This window comes from Chiloscyllium plagiosum, unplaced genomic scaffold (genome assembly GCF_037043375.1).
Source record: "Chiloscyllium plagiosum isolate Xiang-an unplaced genomic scaffold, Cpla_swu_hap1 HiC_scaffold_30, whole genome shotgun sequence".
In the NCBI taxonomy this organism is placed as follows: Eukaryota; Metazoa; Chordata; class Chondrichthyes; order Orectolobiformes; family Hemiscylliidae; genus Chiloscyllium; species Chiloscyllium plagiosum.
Window position 1 is genome coordinate 52,001,490 of NW_028270168.1, and position 21,199 is coordinate 52,022,688.

The following is a 21,199-nucleotide window of genomic DNA, read 5'->3' on the forward strand; positions in this document are numbered from 1 at the left end:
GGCAAGCCTAGGATGGACAACCTTTTTGGGGATTGTAAAGCATTAGGAACGAATTTAAGGAACAGGTCCCCAAGGATCATAATCTCTGAATTACTGCTCGAGCAAATTGGCTGAGGGACAAGAAAATTAGGGAAGTAAACACATGGCTAAGGGAATGGTGTGGGAAAGAGGGGTTCCATTTCATGGGGCATTGGTATCAGGTTTGGAACAGGAGGGATCTGTATCAATGGGACAGTCTCCACCTGAACCGATCTGGAATCAGTGTTCGAGCAAAAAGGATAAATACGGTGGTCACTGGGACTTTAAACGTGTGAGTCGGGGGGAAGGGAAAAGGAAAGCAACAGGAAGTATGGTGATAAATGAAAAGCTAAGCAGCAGGTTAGCATGTATGCTGGAGGGTTGAAGTTCAAGCCAGACTACAAAATAAGCAAAAATGAAGGATAACTCAGGAATTATTAGAGATGTTATGAATCATGACAGTAAGAAAGCTGGCATAAAGGCACTTGTAACATTCATAATAAGGTTGATGAGTTAACGGCTCAAATCATCTTGAACAAATATGATTTGATAGCCATCACAGAGACATGGTTGTAGAATGGTCATGACTTGGAATTAAATATCCAGGACTACCAGACTATTCAGACTATTCAACTGGACAATGGAGGTTTAAGATTACTCTGCTGCAGAGAAGGAACCAGTGTTTTTTTTAATCTTAAGACTCAATGTCTTAATGAATAAGTGTATGTTTTCTTGTGCATTAATGAAACCTGGTGTGAATTTGTTTTCTTTTTGATCACGGTCACTGCCAGATATTAATCAATTATTCTTACATTTATGATGACTTGTGGGATAGTGCAACTTGATTTGTAGAGCATTGTATTCCCATGAGGATTGTAACAGCCTATAAACACCACGATGATCTGACTGAACAGACTGTGTCTGTGCTTTAGATTCAATGATAAAACAGTCATTCCAGAGAGGTGCATGCAAAGTGACCCAAGTTCAGAACTAAATATTTCAGGTTCTTTACTTTTAGCAGAGATGGGTAAAATAGAAAATGATTTAGGGCTGACTCTGATTGTAAAGGATTGTAATCCTGATCCTGATTAATGCAGTAAAGAGAAGGAGTCTTAGCTTAGAAAATCAGAAATATAATCAGCTTGGTTGGAGTTACAAAATAATCAACTGCAGAAAGCATTGGTGGAAGTAATTCACGAGCCTCCAATCAGTGGTTGTAATATAGAACAGAGCATAAATCAGGAAATATGAGGTGTCAATACAAATGAAAATACTGTAATCATGGGGGACTTTATTCCTCATGCAAACTGGGCAAATCAAATTAGAGGTAGTCCAGGGAACAATTTCACACAGCAGTATTTTGAGGAATAAAGAGACCTGGAGATTCAAGTACACAAATGATTAAAGATAGCAGGAGAGGTTGAAAAAGCGGTTAGGAAGGTGTATGGAATCCTGAGCTTGATAAATAATGCAAAAACAAGGCTGTTATAATGAACTTCTATAAAGCAGAGGCTAGACTCAAATGCTGTGCTGAGTTATAGACAGCACACAGTAGGAATAATGTGAAGGTTAGAGTCAAGAGTGTGGTGCTGGAAAAGCACAGCAAGTCAGGCAGCATCAGGATGTTGCCTGGCCTGCTGTACTTTTCCAGTACCATACTCTTGACTCTAATCTCCAGCATCTGCAGTACTCACTTTCACCTATAATGTGAAGGTTTCAGAGAGATAGAGGAGAAAAGATTCATGTGGGTGGCTCGAGGAATGAGAGACTTTAGTTACAAGGTCAGTTGGGAGAAACAGGGCCTGTTTTACTTCAACATGAGGCAGTTGAGAAGAGTTTTGTTAAAGTGTTTAAAATCATGAGAGGTTTCAACAGATTAAATAGGGAGAAACAATTCCCATCGGCAGAAGGACTGAGAACCTGAGGAACTGTTTTAAGCTGGTTGACAAATGAGTCGAAGTCAACATGGCTTTAATGTGGCTAGTGGTGAGGGCCTGGAATGCATGGCCTGAGAACATAATTTTATTGTGGGCTTTCAAAATGGAGGGAGAGAAGCTCCTGAAGGGGGTATGGCTGCAGGACTATGGGAAAAGATAGCTGAGTGGAAGCAGCTGAACTGATCTTGTAGAGGGCATGCACAGACTTGACAGGCTGAATGGTCTCTTTTCACACTGTAAACTTTCTTCGATTCGATGAGCCAAGTGGAGACCACACTATTTTGGATCCATTATTGGGCAATGGCAAAGAGTTAATTAATGAGCTTGTGTAAATGGGCCTCTAGGGTTGGGTGACCAAGATTTAACCTTGAATCTGGATGTGATTTAGTTCAGTCTGACACTAGAGTCTGAACGCAGAGTACAACTTCAACACACACAACACCTGCAGAATCCCAAGGTGTGGAGGGACCTCGGGGTTTTGTGCACAAGTCCCTAAAAGTTGGTATGTAGATACAGCAAGGAACTAAGAAGGCAAATGGAATGCTATCTTTTAGTATGGGTGGAATTGAACATGAAAATAAAACTTTATACTTTAGTTATATGCAGCATTGGTGGGACCACATTTTGAACACTGTATTTTATGCAGTTTTGGTCTCGTTATTTCTGGAAGGATGGAAATGTATTAGAGGAGGTTTACTCAGTTAATACCTGGAATGCGTGGATTACCTTATGAGAAAAGATTGGACTGACTGGGTTGGTTTCCACTGGGGCTTCGAAGAGTGAGGGGTGATTTAATTAAAGGATATAAGATGCTGGTTGGTCTTGACAAGGTGGATGTGGAAAAGATGTTTCCTCCCGTGGGTCAGTTCAGAATGAGGGGGCACTGATTAAAACTAGTTTTTCCCCTTTAGGACAGAGATGAAGGAAATTATTTGCTCTCAGAGGGTTGTATGATTTTGGCTCTCTCTGCCTCAGAAGGCAGTGGAGGTGGAAACATTAATCATTTTAAGGGAGAGGCAGATTGATGCCTGACAAGAATGTAAATTTATTGGGAATGTGGAATTTGAAGTGCAAATATCTCAGCCATGACCTTCTTGAAGGGTGGGGCCAGGCTTGATGAACAGTGTATTTTTGCTCCTAATTCATGTGTTTGTGAGAATCTCAGACCCAAATCAGCAAAGGTATGTAATTATGAGGGATAGGTTGGCTCCCAAGTTAAACTGGGTAAATATATTTTGTCAGCAGACAGTCAATAAGCAACATTTCGACAGTTAGAACACAATTTGGTGCAAACATACATTCCTTCTCGATACAAAAATCTCAAACAACTCAGATTGAGGAGAACTTTATGATGTTGCCACAAGGAACAGTAAACCCGAGAACTGAGATGATGCTAAAATTCTTCAAAGGAAGAGCAAGAAATTGATAAGAAAATAGAAAGCAGGTTACAACTACAAACTTGCAAGAAATATAAAATCAGATTTCAAATTTTATAATAGATACATAAATAGGAGTTTAGTGAAAGTAAATGTAGGAGCATTAGATGCAGAGATAGTGGAATTATAGTGAAATTAAGGAGCATTAAACAATACTCAGTGACAGACGTTCAGTGTGGAGTCAGAAACCAGACAGCCTGATTATTTCCAAGTCAGGGATCCACTCCTGTGCTCCAACTGCATTGGGGGTGAGCTTGGTGCCTAATTTTTGGTGCCAACCATCTCCAGAAGGCAACAGCTGGTTGGCTGGCATCAGTAGCAAAAGTTGACACAAACATGAGATCTGCTGTGCCTAGCCAAGGACAGCTCCTCAATCCCCCCATATCATTAATAGACACTATAGTGGCCAAGGACAGTTCCTCAATATGCCCATATCAATAATAGAGACTATAGTGGCTATACAGGTCAACTGAAGGCTGCACTGCACTTTTCCCAAGCTGTCCAATGAAATGATTGTTTTCAACAAATAAAAATAAACGAGCTGATCTTCCTGCAATGTACCCGACAGCGGAGGGTCATGTATACCAGGCTCTTCTATTTCATCCAAATCTCCCAAACCCAGTAACAAAGGGTTTAATGACTATTTCATTGAAAGTGAATAGGTTTCCCATTCCCTCCCCACACTCAATCTGAAAATGGGGACCTATCCCAGAGGCACTGGCATCCAAAAGACATGCTACCAGACCATGGTTTTTAAATCACCACCATACACCAAGTGCTGCCAATATCTGAAAATCCAGCTTAGTATTTGTCTTCAAGAAACAGACAGAAACATCCCAGCAATAATATAGAAGCAAGTGCAATATAGTGCATGAATATCTGTGTGCTCCCAGGAGTGTGTGTGACTGCATGTGTTTATGTATGTATATGAGAGGATGCATGTGTATGTGCGTGTATGTTGTGTGTGTGTAAGTGTAAGTGTGTATGTGAGTGTGAGAGTCAGTGCATGTGCTTGAGTATGTGAGTAACTGCCTGTGTCTGTGTGAGCGTGTGTTCTGAAATATTTACATTTTATGGTATTATTTGAGTTTACATTATATTGTCTTCTGAGTTTGTGAAACGCACATTTTTAGAATTCATTCATGTGATGTGGGCATCACTCACTGAGCCAACGCTTGTTGCCCAGAGGGCAGTTCAGCGCCAAGTAGCGCCAGTTCAGCTGTGGGTCTGGAGTCACAAGTAGGCCAGACCAGCCAAATATGGCAGTTTCCTTCCCAAAAGGGCATGAGTTAATCAGATGGACTTTCCAGCAATCAATAACAGTTTCATTATCATCATTAGACTCTTAATTCCAGATTTTTATTGAATTCAACTTCTACCATGATGAGATTTGAACCCAGGTACCCAGAGTATTACCTGGGTTTCTGGATTAATAGTCTAGCAATGACACCACAAGACCATTGTCTCCCTGAGAACTAACCCAAAAGCATGTTTTATGTTTATTGCTAAAAATTATAACACTGCAAAGATTTAAAACACTCCCTGTGAAACACAACTTGTTTTAGACACGAGAGAGAAAAGGGGAAACATCCCATAACCTTCTTCTCCCTTTGGGATGACCCAGACTTTACCACCGGCATTCCAGTGTTTTCAAAGCTCTAGCAACTGAGAAAGTGAAGGTATTGGAGATGACCTTCTAGAATTCCTGAGATTGTAGAACAGTCCCCAAGGCAGATATAAAGTTGATTGAGTGATGAGAAATAGAGAATGATGGTGAGTGAGCTCAATGAAACCACACACAGTGGCATTGCCCAGGGATCAGTATTAATAAACCTTGCCATACAGGATAATGTGGATGACACAAAACTGGGAAGCATTATGAACTGTGATGAGGATGCTGTGTGACTCCAAAAGGATATCGGCTGGTGGAATGAGCTGAAAAGTGATCAACAAGATTTAATGCAGAGAAATGTGAAGGCTTCATTTTGGTCGGAAGAACAAAGACAGGCAATGTGACATCAAGGCTAAGTTATGATAAACCTTTACCAAAACATGAGTTCAGCCTCATCGGGAGTACAGCATTTGATGCCAGGTACTGTACTTTAAGAAAGATATGGAGACTTTGGAGAGGTGGTACAGAAAGAATGATCCCCAGGATGCGGGTCTTCAGTTTTGAGGATAGATTGGAGCAGTTGGAGTCATCTCCTTCAAGAAGACAGGTTGGGGTGAGGTTTGATGTTCAAGAAGATAATGTGTCTTCATATTGTTTCCATTGGGGGAAGGGATCAAGACACAGACCTAAGCTGCTTAACAATAGAATCAAAGGGAAGAAGACACTTTGTAATGCAGGGAGTGATGAGGGCCTGAAATACACTGCCTGAGAGCGTTTAATCATGCCTTTCAAAATGGATTCAGAAAAATCCTGCAGAGAAGGAATTTGCAGTTACAGGGGCAAGTGCAGGGGAGTTGGAAGAGGTGAGCAGATCTTACAGAGGCCTGGTGTGGACTCAGTGGTGTGGTACCTGCGCTGTGGCTACCCAATGGTCAAACGGCCTCCCCATGCTGACCTTATCTGTGGGTCAAAAGGCCTCCCTTGTGTTGTACCTATCTGATGATTTAATCTATGTTACCATTTGGTAACATGAACCAAAGGCAGAGTTATTTTTCACACATACACCCCAAGACCCATGTCTATCAGAACATCGCCTCTCTCTCAGTTTCTGCATTGTTGCTAAATTAACTGTTATTGAGCTGACATCAAGTGCTGAATTTCTCCCAGTTAGTTATTGGGATGAATGAGCCACAGTTTTCAGTCCCCACTCTGAACTCCATTCCCCTCCTATTGATAATAGCCCTCTCCCTGGCAACAGGCTAAGACCAAACCAAGCTTTCGCAATTTTCATGTCAAATTCAGTCCTGAGATGAGCTACTGACCTATATTTGAGCTGTCACAAGGATTCCCTACCCACCCGTCCATCCCATATCCATTTGTCCCTTCCCTGAGCTCATCACCTTTGTTACCTCTAGGCTCGATTTTTCCAATACTTTCCTGGTTGACCTGCTCCATAAACCTGAGCTCATCCACTAGCTCCCAATCAGTCAACATTGTGATATGCGCATTCCCATCCTTGGTTCAGTTCTCTCCCTGTCGTTGTGATCTCCTGCAGCACTATTACCCTCAGCTGGACTCCTCTAGTTTGAGCCTCTCACGCTACCCCAATTTTAGTTGCTCCACTTTGGGTGGTTGTGCCTTCTGTTGTCAAGACCCCACGTTCTGGAATTTTCTCCTTACACCTCTCTTTTCCCCTTAAGGCACTTCGCAAAAGCTGACTCTTTAACCAAAATTTTGAATATTTGCCTCACCATCTCTTCAATGTCATGTTTAAAATATTGAGCTCCAATGATTGGCAGCACGGTAGCTGAATGGTTAGCACTGCTGCCTCATAGCTCCTGGGTTCAAAACCTTGGGTGTCTATCTGTTAAGAGTTTGCACATTCTCCCTGTGTCTGTGTGGGTTTTGTCTGGGTGCTCTGGTTTCTGACCACCATCCAAAGATGTGAATTGGCCATGCTAAATTGCCCATAGTATTAGGTGCATGAGGCAGGGGTAAATATAGGGTAGGGGAATGGATCTGGGTGGGTCCCTGTTCAGAGGGTTGGTGTGGACTTATTGGGCCAAAGGACCTGTTTCCACGCTGTAGTGAATCTAACCTTAAAAAAAATCACCTTGAGACATTTCATTATACCAAGCATGCTACATAACATTAGTTGTTGCTAGATCAATTCTCCAATACTGTAGGCAATTTTAATCTTTATTTTGACTGGTACATAAAACAGCAAAGGGTAGCCTTGAGATTGAGATTATCAAGAGTATTCAGGTCAGTTTCTTAGAGCAATTCATGTGGGAAGGGCAAGAAACTGACAATCTTTTTAACCTAGGAAGAAATACTTAATTAATGATATCATAGTCAGTCCTGTTCTAGGGAAGAGTGATCAAGGCCAAGAATTTCATGTTTACTTTGTGGGGGAGAAACTTGGATCTGAAACTCATGTTAGAAACTTAAATAAAGGTAATCACAAAGGTTTGAAGACAGAGCTACCTAAAGTGAACTGGAAAAATGAGGTTAAAAATTAAGATGGTAGACAGTGGTAGGCATTTAAGATGATATGTCCTAACCCTGAATTGAGATAATAGGTTAGCATAGATTAAGGATTGGTTAAATGACAGAAAACAGATTATTGTAAATAAAAGAGATTTTCTTCAGGTTCGTAACTAGCAAAATACTACCAGGAAATGTATCTGGGTTTCAACTATTTAACATCTGTATTAAATAAGGGGCTAGATTGCAATGTTTCAACCTTTTCTAACAGAATGTCCATAAATAGAAAAACGATGAGGATGCAACTAAGTCATAAAGACTCATGGACAGATAGTTTGAGTGAGCAAGAACATAACTGATGAAATCAATGTGATGGGAAGTGGGGTATGGTAAATAATTAGGAAGGTAATTGGTACATAAGGTTTTATTACCAAGGGATTGGAGTATCACAGTAACAAAAATAATTAAACAGGGCATTGATGAGGCCACTAGTGTGTGAAGATTTAGCCTCCTGACCTCACGAATGCTCTACCTGCTTAAAGTGAATGTGACAAAGGTTGACAACACTGCTTCTAGGATGAGGGGATTGTCCTTTTAGGAGAGAGTATCGGCTGAGCTGATATTTCCTGGAGTATTAAAGGGTGAAAGGGGATTTAATTGAAACTTATCAAACTTCTACGGAGCTTCAGAGGATATATGCTGAGAAATTCCTGAAGAAGGGCTTATGCCCGAAACGTCGATTCTCCTGTTCCCTGGATGCTGCCTGACCTGCTGCGCTTTTCCAGCAACACATTTTCAGCGCATATGCTGAGAAATGTTTCCCCCATTGGTAATGTTAGTCATCCAAAACCAAATACTACTGTGTTCTTGGAACATGGGTTCAAATCCCAAATTGCCAGATGGTGAAATCTGAATCTGATAAAATCTGGAATAATAAGCTGCCATATGTCAACTGTTAAACATTGGAGGAAATCTGCCACGTTTATCTGGATCACAAGTAGTTCCAGACCCACAGCAATGTGGTTGATTCTTAACTGCCCTCTCAGCTCAGCATTAGATAGTGACCTAAGCCAAGGATGCCCATATTTTATTTTATTTTTTAAAAACCCACAGACTCACAGTATCAGAATGGAGTGTCATCTACTAAGGACAGTAGATGTCTCTCAGTGTGGGAGCGGTGTGTACTGCAATTTGCGTCCCTCAACATGGAGTTGATGTGTACCACAATCTGTGTATGTTGATGTGGAACTGGGAACACTGTGTTTGTCAGTGTTTCTCTCACTGCCTCTCCCTGCATGTTTTTCTCTCTGTATTTTTAACACTATTTCTGATATTAAAGGAAATTAGTATTTCCTTCAGAAATGCTTGCTCTGTGTAGTGCTGCACTCTGGGTGGATCAGTTCAATTGAACAGACAACATCACATAAGTCAATAGAATCATGTTTTATGAGAGATCAACATGTCTCTGTTTGAGGCGAAAATTGAATATTCTTCATCAAAAAGAGCATTTTTAACTTCTTCTCACTCCACCATGGCAACTTTTTAGGTCAAATTAAGAAAGACAGGCATTTATAGAACATCTTGCATTTCCTCATGAAAGTTCAAAGCTTTTTTGAATGAATGATGAATATTTGATGTGTCATCATTGATGCAGTGTTTGAAATGTCAGTGTTTGAAACTTAACAAAATTAGCCAAGACCACCAAAACTGGAAACAAGACAATTTATTTTACGATCTTGCAAGAAAGGGCGTCAAATGCTAAAGCAAATGAGCAATGAGCATTGAAACAAGTATACAGTTATACCTTTGAGCTGCGTAAGGTCACCTCTCCCGACTCCTACATGACCCAATCACCCTAGTTCTCTGCCTAACTTGTGACCTGACTGCCCCTTGGGCCGTTAGCTGCAACCGTTTTGTAACTATATTAACACTTGCTGTGCTAGTGTTTTCTATTGTTTTGCTTTGCTGCCTGCACAAGCTTGTTTTTCCCAGAAGTTTGCGAATCTGATCTTTGCCTGCAGCTGCCCTTATACTTGTTTGTCAGCGCTATGCTGAAGTTTATGATCACTACCCTTTGTGCTCCATCTGTGAAAACAACACCCTCCCCCATTTCTCACAGAAATAATTTGTACACAGCTGGCTCCCACAAACAGTAATTAGATAATAACCAAATAATGTATTTTAAGGATGTCAATTTAAGAATAAATATTAGAGAATCACCTCACTCTTCTTCATAATAATGTTCAGTACCATGTGGGAGTAAAGGCAGAGCGCTGCTTTGGATTAGATTCCCTACAGTGTGAAAACAGGCCTTTTGGCCCAACAAGTCTGCACTGACCCTCCAAAAACTAACCCACCCAGACCCATTCCCCTACATTTACCCCTGACTAATGCACCTAACACGATGGGCAATTTAGCATGGCCAATTCACTTGACCTGCACATCTTTGGACTGTGGGAGGAAACCCACGCAGACACGGGGAGAACGTGCAAACTCCACACAGTCACCCAAGGCTGGAATCAAACTCAGGTCCCTGGCGCTATGAGGCAGCAGTGCTAGCCACTGCACCACTCCACCCGCACACTGAAAAGATGTACTTCTGACGGTGTAGCATTCCCTCAGTACTACAACTGAGTATCAGCCTATATTTGGGCGGCACAGTGGCACAGTGGTTAGCACTGCTGCCTCACTGCGCCAGAGACCCAGGTTCAATTCCTGACTCAGGCGACTGACTGTGTGGAGTTTGCACATTCTCCCCGTGTCTGCGTGGGTTTCCTCCGGGTGCTCCGGTTTCCTCCCACAGTCCAAAGATGTGCAGGTTAGGTGAATTGGCCATGCTAAATTGCCAATAGTGTTAGGTGAAAGGGTAAATGTAGGGGTATGGATCAGTTGCGCTTCGGCGGGTCGGTGTGGACTTGTTGGGCCGAAGGGCCTGTTTCCACACTGTAAGTAATCTAATCTAATCTCTATTCATGTGTCTGGAATGAGGCTTGAACCCTTAACCATGATCAAGCAAAGGCCCCGTCAATACTTGGAGCTGAATCAATCTCTGTGGGGCAGGAGTGAAGGAACCTGAGCTAGTCTCAATACTATAAAGAAAAAAACCCACCAAGGTTCCAGCTTCTAAACCTAACCGGGTGTTTAAAGAGGAGAGATTATGGGGCCGACGACAGCCATCTCAGTGACACCTTCCAGGTTTTGGTGGGTTTGGGAGGAAAATGATAAATTAGCAGAAGGCACTTGTCATCAGTTGCGATTTCAGCCCAGAGAGTGTTAATGGCTGCAGGAGAGGAAGGGATTAAAATGCAGGAAATGAGTACAGCATCTTTTAAAGATTAATATGAGGAGAGAATCGTAGTTCCACTGAGGGGCTGTGATGAGACTTCCCGATGAGCTCAGCTAGAAACTGGGTGATCGTGTGAACAGGCTGGAAGGAACGGTAGCACTCTGAGTTCTGCCTCAGCCCCAGTTGTGTGTGAGGAAGGTTTAAAGGCATTCTGTTACAGAGAACTGTTTGGTAAACAGAGCCACAGTTGTTTATGGCCTTTCCTGACAATAACAGGCACTCGGTGAGGAATCCTTTGCAATCTTCTGACCAATCTGTGTATTCCGGAAAGGACAATTCCCTGAGCATGTGCCAATTAAAGCCAGTCTCTAACCAGTGAGGCTCCCCTATGCCTACATCCTCTCCAGGTTCGATTCCAGCCTTGGGTGACTGACAGTGTGGAGTTTGCACATTCTCCCTGTATCTGCGTGGGTTTCCTCCGGGTGCTCCAGTTTCCTCCCACAGTCCAAAGATGTGCAGATCAGATGAATTGGCCATGCTAAATTGCCCTTGTGTTAGGTGCATTAGTCTAAGTGAAATGGGTTCTGGGTGGGTTACTCTTCGGAGGGTCGGTGTGGACTGGTTGGGCTGAAGGGCCTGTTTCCCCTCTGTAGGGAATCTAATCTAAAAAAACTGTTTCACTTTCTCATTCCCCTTCTATGGATAGGACCTCCTGCTCATGATTTTTGCATTTTGTTTCTATCCAGGGAGTAATTTATGATCCTGGAGAAATGAGAAGCAGACCGTCAATTGAGTCACGTTTTCTATGGATGGATGCTGGTCCAGAGAAACAACATAGTTATCAGTCTCTAACTTCTCCTGCCCTCCTGCTCTCCATTCATCTTCATTTGTTATGTCCCTGACTCCTCCCATCTCCGACCCTCCCCAGATGTGCCCATTCTCTCCAGCCTTAACTCCTCTCCAACCCTCACCCTCTCCACACAGTGCTCATTCTCTCCAGCATTAACTATTCACCATCTCTCACTTCTCCCACACATTCCCCATTTTGTCCCACCTTAACTACTCCCTATCTCTTACCGTTTCCCCCATAGTGTCCATTCTCTCCAGCCTTATCTGTTTCCAGCATTTCTCTGGGAAATGGGATATTTGTACCCATAATCCTGAACTTTTGAAACACGTTTCCATTGAGCAAATGTGAAAACTAAGCCTGTTAATCATTTAATATCAAGAAATGACAGTAATTCCTTCCTGCCATGCAAGTGCCAGGTAGTGACCATCTACTATCTCCAACACAAGAGAATCCACACATCACCTGTTGACACTCAGTGGTCTTGCCATCACTGAATACCTGTACTATCAACATCCTAAGGACTACCCTTGACCAAAATTAGAGCCAAACCAGCCATTAGATACTTTAGCTACAAAGGCAGCTCAGAGACTGAGACCCTTGCAGTAATTCACCTCCTGACTCCCTAAAACACATCCACATGGCACAAGTCACGAGGGTAGCAGAATATTCCCCACTTACCTGGATGGGTACAATTCCAACAACTTTCAAGAAGCTCAACACCATCCAGGGCAAAGCAGCCTGTTTGATTGGCACCACGCCCAACACTTTCAACATTCACTCCCTTCACTCTGAAACACCGTGGGACCATCTTCAAGAAACCGTGCAGAACCCCACCCACCCAGGCTCATTTGACAACATCTCCATACCCTCAATCCCTCCCACTTAGAAGGGTAAGGGCAGCCAATGCAATTCCGCTCCCATGCCACACACCATCTTGATTTGGAACAGTATCGTTGTGCCTTCACTGATGTTGTGGAACTTCCCGCTTCACTGCACAATGAGCACCTGGGCTGCAGCAGTTCAAAAGAGCAGCTCACCATCACCTTCAAAGACCAATTAGGGTAGGCACTTAATATTAGCCAAAGTAAACTAAAGGAAATAATTTGTGCTTCGAGGCAGAGGATGTGGGCAAGATCCTAAATGAGTATGCTGTGTCAGTATTCACCCAGGAGAAGGATATGGAGGATAGTGAGATTAGTGTGGAGCGTGTTAATGTGATAGGGCATTATGAGATCAAGAAAGAAGTGATGTTGGGTGTCTTGAAGAGCAGAGAGGTGGATAAATCTCCAGGGCCTGATGATATCTACCCCAGAGAGTTCAGAGAGAAGATGCTTATATCCTCGCTAGGCACTGGAGAGGTCATGGAGGACCAGTGAGTAGCTAACATTGTCCCTCTGTTCAAGAAGGAAAATAGAGATATTCTAGGAAACTATAGACCAGTGAGTCTCACATTGGGAAGCTTTGGGGGAGAATTCTTAGTGTAGGATTTACACGCATTTGGAAAAGCATATTCTAATTAGGGATAGTCAGCATGGTTTTGTGCGGGACAGGTCATGTCTTACAAACTGACTGAATTTTTTGAGGTGGTAATGAAGCTGATCGATGAGAGTAGAGCATTGAATGTTGTTTACATGAATTTTAATAAGGTTTTCGACAAGGTCCCTCATGGTAGGCTCATCCAGAAGATTAACGTGCATGGGATCCACAGTGACTTGGTCATGTGGATTCAGAATTGGCTTATCTGTACAAAGCAGAGTATAGTGGTAGAAGGGTGTTTTTTTCTGGATGGAGGTCTGTGGCTAGTGGTGTTGCATAAGGAGCTCTATTGAGAGCTCTGCTGCTTGTGATATATATATATATAAATGACTTGGATGAAAATGTAGATGGGTGGGTTGGTAGGTTTGCAGATGACATGAAGATCAGTTAAGTTGTGAATAGTGTAGAAGGTTGTCAAAGGATACAGCAGGATATAAATGAGTTGCAGATATTAGCAGATAAATGACAGGTGGAGTTTAATCTAGTTAAGTGTGAGGTGTTGCACTTAGGGAGATCAAATGTTAAGGGGAAGTATACAGTTAATGGTGTTATGGACTAGGCCAGGACCCTAAAACATTTCAAGAAAGTAGCCCAGAACCGAACTTTGCTAGTTATTTTAAGCAGGTATCCCAGGAGAGATGCAGCTGGCCCAACCACTTAGTTCTAAACAAAACAGAATTTATTTGCAATATTACCAAATAAAATATAAACAAAAGAGAACAGAATATAGAATAACTTAATCTGTCTGAAAACCCAAAAGACTGTCCCAACTTAATGATGCTGGTCCAAATTCCTGCAACAATCCCCATAAACACCCCTTGGCAAAAGAAAGATAAAACCAAACACAGGGTCTTACAGAAGAGAGAGAGAGATGGCAGAGAGATTCAGCATGGAACACCTTCCCTGTAGCTGTTACTTGGACCAATAGCCTCAAACTGACTGACTGCTTTCAGTGAACAGCCAGACTGTTAAAACCCAAACCAAACCAGAGAAAATCTGAGCTGGGAGAACTGACCATTCCCCTTTCATTGTACAAGTGTTTTTTTTAAACTTGAAAGCCTTTTTCCTGAGCAGTATCTGTTAGTTATAATCAAGTTGGCCCTAAAATCCTTCCAAACCAGGCCTTGCAGTAACTCTGCGTTTATGACCGTTCTGAAAAGAAACAAAGACAACATAGCATTGTTAAGGGAGCAGCAGCGTCACACCTCCCCCTTCAAACAAAACCATCAATATCCAAAGATGGTTTCACTTTAAAACCCCTTAATCTTAAATTGGTAGTACACTACAACACCCTGATACATTACATTGACAACAATCACACAAACTTGCACAACTATATTCTGTTTCAGTCTGTTTTACTCCTGTCACCGAACACCTCTGTTTCTCATTCAAGCTCGACAATGCGTTGGCAATCACGGTCTCTCGTCCTGCCACCTGCATAATTTCCAAATTGAATGGCTGTAACCACAACCTCCATCTAAACAGTCTGGCATTCTTGTCCTTAAATTTCTCCACAAACTTCAATAGGCTATCACCAGTGTCTATGATTGCTTCAGACATACTACTGGCAACATAAACATTGAAATATTGTAACACCAACACCAAGCTCAAAGCCTCCTTCTCAACTGTTGAATACTTCTGCTGATGAATGTTCAGTTTCCTGGAGAAATAACCAATAGGTCTTTCCATCTTCTTGTCGTCTTCCTGTAAGAGCACAACACTGACACCTACATCGCTCGCATCGATAGCCACCTTGAATCGTTTTGCGTAATGAGGTGTGGCCAATATTGGGGCAGTGGTTAACACAGCTTTCAGGTTGTCAAATGTCTTCTGACAGTCTGCTGAAACCTCTTGCCCAGCTTTAGTAATTCAGTGAGTGGAGAAACCACACTGCTAAAATTTGGTACGAATTTTCGATAAATTCCACTCAATCCCAGGAACCATAGTACTGCTCTTTTTGTCAATGGTATGGGAAGCTCCCTAATTACCTTTGTTTTTGCATCCCATGGGCCATTTGTCCATATCCAATAACATGACCCAGGAAGGTGACTCGGGCTTTGGCAAATTTACTTTTAGCCAGGTTTTTCACCAAGCTTGCCTCCCGAAGTTGATCGAACAAGTCTGATAAATGTTGTAAATGTTCCTTCCACAATGACTAAAAATAACCAGGTCATGAATATTTACGACACCGTTGGATAGTCCTACAATGACCTTATTGGTTAGTCTCTGAAATGTGGCTGACACATATATTATAGTAAACAGCATGACAGCATGATACAGTCTATTCGGCGTTACAACCTGAACTTGTTTTTGCCCTTTTGGACAAAGCTACCTGCCAGTATCCTCTGAGCAAGTCCAACTTAGAAATGTAAGTTGTTTGTCCCATCTTTTCAACACAGTCTTCCAAATGTGGAATTGGATATGCATCAGTCTTTGTAATGGCATTGACTTTGTGATAGTCCACACATAACCGCTGGGTACCATCTGGTTTTGGCACCATTGCTATGGAGTTCCCAGTCAAAATACCTTTTGAGTACATTCACATGATACACTCTGTGAGATTCCTGTCTAAGTGCCAATTTCTGAAGTTCAAACCCCACTTTTTCTTCCTTTTTTCATAGAATGCCTACTGTGTGGAAACAGGCCATTTGGCCCAACAAGCTCACACCGACTCTCTGGAGAGTAACCCGCCCAGTTCCATTCCCCTACCCTATTGCTCTACATTTCCCCCGACTAATGCACCTAACCTACACATCCCTGAGCACTTTGGGCAATTTAACATGGCCAATTCACCTAACCTGCACATCTTTGGATTGTGGGAGGAAACCGGAGCACCCGGAGGAAACCCATGCAGACACTGGGAGAACGTGGGCAAACTCCACATAGTCAGTCGCCTGAGGCTGGAATCGAACCAAGGTCCTTGGCGCTGTGAGACAGCAGTGCTAACCACTGAGCACACTTCCTCTTGCTCTCTCTCGCTTTCTCTCTTCTCTCTCTCTGCTTTTAATTGTAATTTAAACTGTAATTCAAACTGTTCCCCTTTCCATGTCTTTTGCCTCTAACTCAAGCTGTTTCATTTTCAATTGAACTTTCGCCATCTCCACAGGTTCTGATGGTATTCCCAGCAAATATGAACGTACAGCTATTGCTGTAATTATCTCTCCTTTCCTCACAGAGGGAGGCAGCTCCAGCTTGTCTGCTAATTCCAGCAATTTGGCCTCAATTGCCTTTTGTTAAAACCCCCAAAGTCACTTCTACCACCCCCAGAAAACTCTTGGTGACTGAAAGAGCCATTGCTCTCCCAAACAATGTTTACACCAACCAAACTCAACAAAATACACTCACACCTACTACGCGCTGTCTTCGAGTCCAGCCACACTAATCCCAAATCAGAGCTTTGGAACAAATCCTGGGTGAGCCTCCAATTTGTTATGAATCAGGCCAGACCCCGTCAAAACATTTGAAGAAAGTAGCCCAGACCCGAACTTTGTGAGTTGTTTTAAGCAGGTGTAAAGTGGCCCAACCACTTAGTTCTAAACAAAACATAATTTATTTACAAGATTACTGAATGAAACACAAACAAAAGAGAACAGAAAATAAATTAACTTAACCTACCTGAAAACCCAGCAGATTGTCCCAACTTAAAGATGTTGTCCCCATTACTTGCAACAATCCCATAAATACCCCTTGGCACAAAAGATAAAATCAAACACAGGGTCGTACAGGAGAGAGAGAGAGATAGCAGAGAGATTCAGCATGGAACACCTTCTTCCCTGAAGCTGTTCCTTGGACCAGCAGACTCAAACTGACTGATTGCTTTCAGTGAACAGCCAGACTGCCAAAACCCAAACCAAACCAGAGAAAAACTGAGCTGGGAAAACTGGCCGCGCCCCTTTCATTGTACAAGTTTTTTTTACTTGAAAGCCTTTTGCCTGAGGCAATATCTGTTAGCTATAATTAAACAGGTCCTAAAAACTCTTCCAAGCCAGACCTTTCAGAATTGCTGCATTTACAACCTCACTGATAAAAAAAAAGCCAATGACAGCACAACCGTGGTTAAGGAGCAACATCATCACAATGACAGGACTCTGAATAGCATGAATGTACAGAGGGATCTTGGGGTTCAAGACCATAGTTCCTTGAAAGTGGCAAGGAAAATGATGAGGTAGATGAGGCGGTGAAGAAAGCATAGACATGTTTGCCTTTATTGGTCGGGGAACTGAGTACAAGAGTCAGGATGTCATGTTGCAGCTTTATAAGATCACACTTAGGGTATTGCTTTCAGTTCTGGTCAGCACATTATAGGAAGCGTGCGGAGGACGTGGACAGAATTGAGAAGAGGTTTACCAGGATGCTACCTGGATTAGAGGGTATGAGGTATGAGGAGAGGTTAGAATAACATGAGTGATTTTCTCTGGAGCAACAGAGGCTGAAGGGAGACTTGACAGAAGTCTATAAAACTATGTGATGCATTGAGAGGGTTGACGGTCAGAATCCTTTTCCCAGGAGGAGGTGTGCATTTAAGGTGAGAGGGGGAAGTCAAAGGGAGGAGCAAGGTTTTTACACAGACAGTGCTGCCAGGGATGGTGTTGGAGGCAGATACAATAAGGGCATTTAAGAGACTTTTAGATAAGCACATGAATATGCATGGATATGGACCAAGGGCAGGCAGAAGGAATTAGCTTAATTTGGCGTCATATTTTGCATAACGTCATGGGCCAAGGGGCCCGTTCCTTTGCTAGACTGTTCTATGTTCTATGAATGAATAAATAATCAATAATATACCCAACTCTGCTGCTGTCTTAGAAATTCTCTTGAAAGCCTTACCCATGCCTTTGGTATCTCCAGACTTGGCTACTCTACTGCGTTACCTGGTCATCCAACATCTGTAGACTTGAGATTATCCTAAATTTGAATACTGGTGTCCAAACTTGCTCAATATCCTGCCAACCCATCACCCTATACTCACTAACTTCCATTGGCTCCAGGTAAAGCAATGTCTTGTTTTTAAAGCTCTCCTCCTCCTTCTCAATTTCCTCCTTTACCTCCCTCCTCTCTAACATCCTCCAGCCCCACAACCCTCATGTCTAATCCTGGTCTCTTGAACATATACAGTGTTAATGGGAGCACCAGCGATGGCCATCAATGTCTCAGAATTCCCAGCCTAAACCCCTGCTCTTGCTACCTGCTTCCTCATTTAATTCACTTTCTCACACCCATCGCTTTGGCCTGGCCTTCTGGCCATTGTTGCTAATATCTCCTTGTAACACTTTGTTTTAAAAGCCTCTGTAAAGCCCTGTCATTCTGGTAAAGGTGCTGTACGTAAATACACATTGTGATTATTGTTGAACACTGACTTACTTTGAATCTGGTTTCTTGAGCTCCAAACTCTGAACTTGGCATTCTGAACACTGCCAAAACCACAACTTGGCTGACAGTCTACAAAAACCAGAACTCTTTGCCTAAAGGTTTGTTAGGTGGTTACCAGCTCTGTAATTACCGGGAAAGTCATCACTTCGCCAGTCAGCACTTGACACATGGACAAGTTCCTTGAAAGCCCTTCGTGCACACTCCCTGTTTGCTTGTGCCAATCACAACAGCAGTGTCTCTCAGTGGGGAGGCTGGAGCTTCCAGTTGGTAGCAGTTTGGTGCTGCCACCTAGTGCCTCGAGCCAGAGAAAGAGCATCAATGAGCAGTGTGCAGAGAGAGGTCCAGTTTCAGTCCAACCTATAATTCCCCAGCTCCATTTCTGTCAGCCTGTGCAGATGGTCACATTCCATGAATACAGGTCTGAGGTTTGTGCTAGCTTAGAATAATCAAGGGCAGTAATATGAGTTTACACGATGACTGATAACCAGAATCTTGGAGATATACTATCTACGTGGAATGGGCTGGCTTCAAAAGCAGCGGGATTTGATGGAGGTGGTGGTGTAGCAGTAATGTCTCCAGTCTAATAATTCAGAGGCTGGGTCTCAATATTTTGCCTCCACAGTACCACCATAGATCCGCTCGGGGAACCTTTAGTAATGGGTAGTTCCCTCCCTTGTCCGTTTCGGTGACATTCTTAATCTTTGTACATAATTTCAGCTCCCCCAAGTCTCTGAACCGACTTGTACCTCGTCTACGCACACATGATGTGTGATTTCCGACTGTGGCTGAAAATGTAGGGGGGGCTTTTAAATCTTTCTTCTCCAAGGGAGGGAACATCAGAGATAGGGAGGTACAATTCCTATCACTCCATACAGTCTCATCCTGATACAGGGCTATCATACATTTCATGCCCTTCCTGTCTCACTTCCACCCGAGCGGAAAGAGAACCACCTGGGCCACTGGCCGACCGGAGGCACATCCATAGCAATCGCTCTTGTTCAGACTTTTTACAGTATACTTTACCCATTTGGATTCCCGTATCCAGTTTCTATTTTGATGATCTGTTTCAAGTCCTTTACCTCTCTAATTTTTACCACCTTTGGATTGTTGGGAAGGGCAAAAGGTTATATCTTATTATCCAGTAGTTCTGCCCGTTTTCCCTGTCCTACACTAATTCGAAAACAAATCCTTCCCATTTGCTTTCATTTCTATCCCAAATGTTTCATCTAATCGTATCTCATAGGTGCCCCTCCCAGAGTTGCTTTGTGCCATGTGGTTTTCTTTATCGTTAGGTATTTTGGGTTACGCTCTTTATCGGGACAATCGAGAGCTGGTCGGAAGGGGGCCCGGTGTACTGTGACGAGACCCTTATACCAAGTACCATCCCCAAGGCCATCCCCATAGGACTTAAGATGTATCTCTGAGCTGCGGTACTCTCTGATTATCTACATCCCCACAATTCACTAAGCTGCATGCATCAGCGTCTATTACCTGCGGATTATCAGACTCAGGAATTGTTAATAACACATATGAAGATGATATTTGACAAAACCCCAATACTAAGAGAGCTAGTATCATAACCCTAAGCATCCCCAACATTCTACAATAACATTGAAAGACTGAGAGATTTAACTTGCAATACAATATATATAGCAAAAAGGATCTATCCCGCGTCTGATTAAAAATCAGTTAAAGTCTTTTGAGTCCACGTTTCTGTTAATTCGGCTGTCATTTCTTTTTCAACCGGGGATTCCACCGGTCCCTTAATCCTGGTGTAGTGAGTCCAACCTTTCTCTGCCGTCCTTATCGCTCATTCAGTGGTCAAGGAAGCCTGGTACGGCCCTTCCCAGTCCGGCTGAAATTTAGTCTCTGTCCATGATTTTCCTAAGACCCAATCTCCCGGTCGAATGGAATGAACAGCGAATTCAAGGGGCGGAGTCTGTGCCAATAAACCCTGTTTCCTGAGGAAAGACAAAGAGGAGGACAAGCCCAGTATATACTTCTTTAAGAACAAGTCTTTAGTTTCTGGTACCGGTAACTCTCCTTTCGTCCCCACATAGGGTGGTCCGAATAATCATTATCTGTAATTCAGGGTGGAAATGGAACAAGTGACCAAAACATTTTTTAAACTGTAATTGCGCAGTTCTGTTTGTTTACCAGTCACTTGTGCTTTCTCATTCTGTTTCTGTAATTGTTTTGCTCGAGCACATTCATTTTTAAGAACCTCAACAGATTCCATAGCACCGTTTGCAGTTACTTCAGTCCCCAATTTGGTGGCAGTATCTTGTCATGAGCGCAAAACTGATTCTTCGTGCCTCTCATCACAAAACTGTCGCCATAATCCAATTAACTCTTTCATTCACGCTGCCTTGGGCTTAAATTTTAAGGATGACCTTACTGTCCCCATATTGACTAGAAAAACTACATCCTCTTTATAAAGTCCCACCTTTAAATTTATCAAGGGTTCCTGGTGGGTCCCTGGGGGCTGGAACTCCTGACACCCCTATTTTTCATCAAGGTTCATAAATGGCACTGCCTTCACTTGCTTTTTCAGATCTGGACACTCTCTCTTAAAGTGACCCATCCTTCCACAGTAATAACATCCCGCCCGTGGGGATTTCCACCTCGATCCTTGTTCCTGTCCACCAGACCCCTTAACATCTCCTC